Below are 7,450 nucleotides of genomic sequence, written 5' to 3' on the forward strand. Positions count from 1 at the left end.
GTATATGGTGGTGCTAGTGGTAAAGAATTTGCCTGCCAATGTAGGAGATGCAAGAGACGCAGATTCAATCCTTGGGTCTGGAAGATCCCCTGACACAGGAGATGGCAACCCACTCCAGCATTCTTGCCTGGAAAATTCCACGGACGGAGGAGCCTGGTGGGCAGGCAAGCTACAGTCCACAGGATCGCAAAGAGTGAGACATGACTGAGAGCAGGAGTGCACACACACAAAAAAGAATAATGAATGATAATGGATTTCAATAGAGGCTAGATAAGAGTAATATTATATTTGTAAAGTCTGAAGGAGAAAAACCACCCTGCTAATGTAGAATTACTTTGGCCAATACTTTGGCCACTTGATGCAAAGAACTGACTCATTGGAAAAGACCCTGATGCTGGGAAAGATTGAAGGCAAGAGGAGAAGGGTACAACAGAGGATGAGAAGGTTGGATGGCATCACCAACTCGATGGACATGAGTTTGAGCACACTGCGGGTGATGGACAGGGAAGACTGGCATGCTGCAGTCCATGGGGTTGCAAAGAGTCGGACACGACTGAGCCACTGAACTGAACTGAATGTACGATTCTATATCTTTCAAAAATAAAGGTGAAATAAAATGCATCACCAGCAGAACAGCACTACAGGGAAGTTTAGGTAGAAGAAAAGTGATACCAGGTGAAAATCTGAATGTACACAGAAACATAAAAAGTACCAAAACCAGGAAATATGGGAGTAAACACAAATGTTCGTTTTTCTCAAATTTAAAGCATTTTTAAAAGATAATTAAATGCTTAAAGTAAAAATAACAATAAATTACAGGGCTTAGAACAGCAAATAATGTAGAAGTAAAATGTATGATAACAGTATACAAGGGTACGTAGGGAGAAACAGAAGCATACTGTTTAAGATTCTTATAGTATATGTGAGGTGATATATTATTACTTGGGTACACAATAAATCCTAGAGCAACCACAAAAATACAACAGATAAGCCAATAAGCAAAGATAAGTAGAATCATAAAAATACTTAATCCTGCCATAAAACAAAAAAACTTAAGGCTAAAAGAAGGCAGGAAAAGAAGAAATGAGGGCAAAGAACAAATGAGACAAATGAAAAACAAGCTGATAGTTTTATGGTAGCTTTAATTACAGTAATCAAAACAGCATATATTTGTGCCAATATATATATCTAGCAATATATATATATCAATGGAGCAGAAGATAAAGTGCAAAAATAAACCCACACACCTGTGATCAATTAATGTATGACAAAGGAGGCAAGAATATACAGTGGAAAAAAGATAGTCTCTTTAGTAAGTGGTGTTGGGAAAACGGGATGGCTACACGTAAAGCAATGAAATTAGGACACTCTCTCATAACATTTAAAAAAACAAACTCGAAATAGTTTAAAGATTTACATATAAGGCATGACACCATAAAACTCCTAGAAGAGAACATAGACAAAACATTCTCTGACATAAATCATAGCAATATGTTCTTAGACTAGTCTCCCAAGGCAAAAGAAATAAATGCAAAACAGACAAATGGAACCTAATCACAATCGAAAGCTTTTGTTGAGCAAAAGAAGTCATCAATGAAATGAAAAAACAACCTATGGAATGGGAGAAAATATTTGCAAAAGATGTGACCAAAAAGGGGTTAACATCCAAAATATATAAAAATCTCATACAACTCAGTATCAGAAAACCAAACAACTCAATCAAAAATGTGCACAAGACCTAAATATATATTTCTCCAAAGAATACATACAGATGGCCAATAGGCTCATGAAAAGATGCTCAGCATCACTAATTCTAAACCACAGTGAGGTATCACCTCACAATGATCAGAATGGCTATCATCAAAAGGTCTACGTATTATAAATGCTGGAGAAGTGTGGAGAAAAAAAGAACTCTACTACACTGTGGGAACATAAAGCAATGAAATTGGTAAATCTCTACCCAGATTGATGAGATAAAAACCAGAGAGAAGACATAAATTATCAAGATCAGGAATGAGAAAAGAGACATCACTACATAGCTTTTAAAAAACATTAATAGATGGCAATGAAAAATTCAATAAAATGGATGAATTCCATAAATACATAAGCTACAATAACTTTTTTGGAAATAAACAGATAACTTGAAAATCTCAATAGCTGTTAAAGAAACTGAATTTTTAAAGTCATTTCCACAAAAATAATTGTAGACTCAGCTGTTATTCTTTTTCTTTCAGTTTTATTGCAATATATATAATTGACATATAGCATTGCATAAATTCAAGGTATAGAATATAATGATTTGACCTATATTATTAGATGATTTATTACAATAATTTTAACCAACAACTACCATCTTGCTGCTGCTGCTGCTGCGTCGCTTCAGTCATGTCCAACTCTGTGTGACCCCATGGACTGCAGCCTACCAGGCTTCTCTGTCCATGGGATTCTCCAGGCAAGAACACTGTAGTGGGTTGCCATTTCCTTCTCCAACTACTATCTTACTTAAACGCAAAAAAAAAAAAAAAAACATAGAAAAGGAAAGAAAATTTAAAAACAAAAACTTTTTTTTCTTATGATGAGAACTTTTAGGATCTACTCTTTTAGCAACTTAACACTTATTAATTCCACCTATCATTTAAAGAAGACATAATACTAATCTACAAAACTTTTTCAGAAAATGAAAGACACTCTCCAATTCATTCCATGAAGCCAACATTACACTGACCCCAAAACCAAAGACACTAAAAGCAAGAAACAAAAACAAGCAAAACACCCTATCTACCTATCCCCTTCATGAATGTATGCACAAAAATATGTGTCAAATAAAGTCTAACAATATATAAACAGGTAAATACAAAGACCAAGTGGATTTCACTTCAGGAATCCAAAGCTGCTTCAACAATCAAAAATCAATTTATTTTACCATATCATCAGCCTAAAATAGAAAAATACATGACAATTTCAATAAATATAGACAAAAGAGTTAACAAAATCTACATTCACCCATGATAAAAGCTTTCAGCATACTAGAAACAGAAGAATAAAGAACATTTATGAAATATCTACAGCTAACAACATACCTAATGGTGAAAGACTGAATTTTCTCCCAAGATCATGAACAAAGCCAGGATGTCTGCTCTCACCAGTTCTATAGAACACTATCAAGAAAATAACAGCCAGTTCAATAAAGCAAGAAAGAGAAATGGCATACAGTTTGAAAAAGAACAGTAAGATTGTCTTTATTTGTAGAGGACATTATACTCATAGAAAATCATAAGAAATGTATTAAAAACTATAGCACTAATAAGTATGCATAGTAATATTACATGATGCAAAATCAATACAGAAAAAATTAAGGCTTCCTTGGGGGCCCAATGGTAAAGAATCTGCCTGCCAATGTGGGAGACATGGGTTCGATCCTTGGTCTGAGAAGATCCCACATGCCACAGAGCAACTAAGCCCATGTGTCACAACTATTGAGGCTGTGCTCCAGAGCCCAGAAGCACAATTACTGAGCTCCCTGTTCCCTAGAGTCTGTACTCCACAAAAAGAGAAGCCATTGTAATGAGAAGCCCATGTACTGCAACAAAAAGTAGCCTCTGCTCACAGCAACTAGAGAAAAGCCCAAGTAGCAACGATGACTCAGCACAGCCAAAAATGAATAAATTCATTAAATTGTTAAAAATACCGAAAAATTATTTTTCTAGATATTAGCAACCTGCAATTTGAAAATCAATACCATTAACAGTATTAAAAGAATATTAAAATGGGGACAATGTGACAGAGATACACAAGATATACACTGAAAGCTCTAAAACACTACTGAGAGAAATTAAAGATGACCTAACAAAATACACTATTTATTCATGCTCATGGACTGGAAGACTCAATACTGGTAAAATGTCAATTTTCGCCTAAATTGATTTAGTGATTTAACATAACCCCAATCAACCTCAAATCCTTGCAAACAATTTTTTTTGGTAGAAAAGAGATTCTAAAATGTCTATAGAAATAAGGGACTCAGAAGAGCAAAAAAATATTTTTGAAAAAGAACAAAGTTGGAAGTGTGTTTTCAAGACTTATTATAAAGCTACACTAGTCACAACAGAGTGATATTGGTGTAAAAACAGACTAACAAAGAATGTAACAGAATAGAGAATCATCAATAAACACATACGTATATGCCAACTGATTTCAACAGAAGTATGAGGGCAACTCAGGGAGTATATGCATAAGGAAAAAAAAACCTTGCTCAATCCTTATCTCACATCATAAACTAAAATTAACATGAAACGGATGACAGATCTAAATGTAGAATCTAAAACTAAAACCTCTAGAAGAAAATATTTTGGATTAGGCAAATATTTCTCAACAGGACACAAGCAAGAGCTGTAAAACAAACAATACAGGGGACTTCATCAAAACGGAAAACTGCTGCTCTTGAAAAGACATTTAAGAGGATGAAAAGGCAAGCCATAAAGTGGTAGAAAATGTAAAATATCTATCCAGTGAAATACTTATATCCAGAATACACTCTTATAACTCAACAACAGGAAAGTCACCAGTAAGAAAACAGGCCAACGATGTGAACAGATACTTTACCAAAGAGGATATACAGATGGCAAATAAGCACATGAAACATCATTCACCGTTCAATGCTCAAAGTCATCAGTCAAATGCAAATTAGAACCGCAAATAGATACTATATACACTAGAACAGCTAAAATTAGAAAGACTGACAACAGCAACCATTGCTGAGGATGTGGAGCAACTGGACTGCTCAAATACTGCTAGTGAGAATGCCAACGGTACAGCCACTTCAGAAAACAGTTTATCAGCTTACAAGCTTAAACATATGTGTACAATACAATCCAGCCACTTCATTCCTACACATTTTTATCCACGAGAAATGAAAGCATACATCCAAACAAAGACTGGCATGTGAATGTTCATGGCAGCTTTATTTTAAATTTCCATCAGTGGAAAAACAAAATTGTACACCCATGCTAGAGAATACTGGGCTTCCTAGGTAGCAGTAGTGGTGCAGCAGAAGTAAGAGATTAAGATTTGATCCCTGGGTCAGGAAGATCCCCTGGAGAAGAGCATAGCAATCCACTCCAGTATTCTTGGCTGAAGAATCCCATGGACAGAGGAGCCTGGCAAGTTACAGTCCATAGGGTCGCAGAGAGTCGGACACAAGTGAAGTGACTTAGAACACACGTGACAAGAGAACACTACTCAGCAATACAAAGAAACAAACTATTAATATACACAACATGGATGAATCTAAATTATTATGTTGAGAGAAAAAAAAGACCAAAAAAGGGGGGGTACATATTGTATAATTTGATTTACATAAAATTCAAATTAATTCATTGTGACAGAAAGCATGTAAGTTGTCTGCAACAGAGATGGAAGGAAGGATGAGTTTCAGGGGAGCATGAATATTCTTTGCAGGATGAAATATTCCTGATTGTGGTGACAGTTTCCTCATAAGTTCCCTGAGAGGAGAATACAGTTCAGATGAATTTGTATGTCAAATCTCATCAAATTGCACATTTTAAATATGAAATTGCACACTTTAAATATGTGCCATTTATCTTATGCCAATCTCACCTCAATGAAACTGTTAAAACACAGACACCCTGAGCAATCAACTGTTCACTGTTCCTTCAACAAGCAATTTCATATTTCCTCAATCCCAACCCACTCAATACCTTTTTAAATGGCATTGGCATCCATCCACAAAACAGTATTTAAATAAGACCCTGTTTTTCTTTACTAGAAAGTGAAGGGGTCAGGAGACAACAGACCAGACACTTGATCAACACCAACGGGGAGAGTGGAGCGGTGCTACCAGTGGACACTGGTTATCTCCTTGTTCCTTTTCATCCACCTGAGGCTCCCTGATCTGGAACTGCTCTGGAGCTCTCAAAGTTGACCTGTCGTTCTTTGCCAAATAACACACCGTTCTAAGAAACTGCTTGGAGGGCCACACGGTTTTTTAGCAAAAACATAACTCAGCTTGTGTTCTGTTGATATGATACACGCTATATCAAAAAAAAAGGAACAAAAAAACCTGTGTGACAAGTCTATAAATTTTTTTTTTTTTTAAAGAATGGCTTTAAGGAAAAGATCTAGAAAATAGCAATCAAAATGATCAAGGAGAACTGAGAGTGTAAAAGTAATGCTTGGATAAAACTAAGGTATTCTGAGTGGAAAGTTAATAAAAATCTGTAAACTATGGAAGTCATGGTCAGAATGAACAATGACTACTTCATCACATCTCAAAACAGAAGTCCGGTTTCCAATGAAGAAGAAAGCCCCTCTCCTTCATCCCACTTGCCTCTCAAAAGAAAGGTAGAAGGTGGTAACAAAAACTCATTTCATGTTAAATAAATAATAAATTACTGGAGAAGGCAATGGCACCCCACTCCAGTACTCCTGCCTGGAAATCCCATGGACGGAGGAGCCTGGTAGGCTGCAGTCCATGGGGTCGCTAAGAGTCGGACACGACTGAGCGATTTCACTTTCACTTTTCACTTTCATGTACTGGAGAAGGAAATGGCAACCCACTCCAGTGTTCTTGCTTGGAGAATCCCAGGGACGGGGGAGCCTGGAGGGCTGCTGTCTATGGGGTCACACAGAGTCAGACACGACTGAAGTGACTGAATTTATTATTGGCATAATAAATTACTAAAAAAAAACCGTGTGAATCTGTTCTTTCTATCTGAATCACAGACAGAGTTCAAGTGCTACCGTCTTCATGCAGTCAGCCTTCCCTGACCATTCTGGGACCCGCTGACATCCCTTCTAAAGAATTCTTTATTTGTGTCATGCAATTTATCATGGGTGGTTGTCCATTTTCTTACCTAGTATAGAGGGATTTCTTCTATTCTTCTCCTCCAGTTTCCAGCTTTGCCTATACTATTGGAACTTCGGCCCTTAGTTCTGCTTTCCTGGAAAGTAATGAGGCGGAAGTTTTCATTTTACCATTTCTCATATTTCCTCCCCTCAAGAGACATAAACCATCTGACTGGGGAGAAGGGCGATGCTCAGGCATGACAGCTTCTGGCTGGTCCCTTTCTTAGAGTCTCTTGTACATCAGCAGAGCACATCCTCCTCCGGAAGGCAGCACGAAGGTTCCCAGCTGCTGTGCCTCTGAATCAAGTAGACACATGAACTTGGGGAGGAGGGAGAAATGTGGTAGGTCCCATGGGTCCCAGGCATACTCCTCAATCCAGTTTGATGAGCAGTTCAGCTGATGAGATATGTTAATCCCCGTCACCAACAGGAGTGGATAAGAGGTATGACTAATTAGCAGCACCACCATCTAAAATGCCTTTCCTCCCTTCATTTGACTGTCAAAATGTCTACCCTTCTAGGCTGACTTCTTATTCACCGAGTTTTTTTGCAATTCCTGAGGTCCCAATTAATCATTTCCTAATCT

At 37.1% G+C, this 7,450-nt stretch overlaps 1 protein-coding gene across 1 annotated transcript in view; it reads right to left on the minus strand.

The window, feature by feature from the left end:
- The window catches only part of KIAA1211 (KIAA1211 ortholog), a 185,735-nt gene extending 178,763 nt beyond the window's left edge, over positions 1–6,972 (minus strand). The window contains exon 1 of the mRNA XM_010859661.1: positions 6,873–6,972. The gene's annotated coding sequence lies outside the window, so the exon portion shown is untranslated. The remainder of the gene's footprint in view (positions 1–6,872) is intronic.
- Between the last annotated feature and the right edge of the window lie 478 nt (positions 6,973–7,450).

The sequence above is a fragment of the Bison bison genome, unplaced genomic scaffold (assembly GCF_000754665.1).
Source record: "Bison bison bison isolate TAMUID 2011002044 unplaced genomic scaffold, Bison_UMD1.0 scf7180017864458, whole genome shotgun sequence".
Classification (NCBI taxonomy): domain Eukaryota; kingdom Metazoa; phylum Chordata; class Mammalia; order Artiodactyla; family Bovidae; genus Bison; species Bison bison.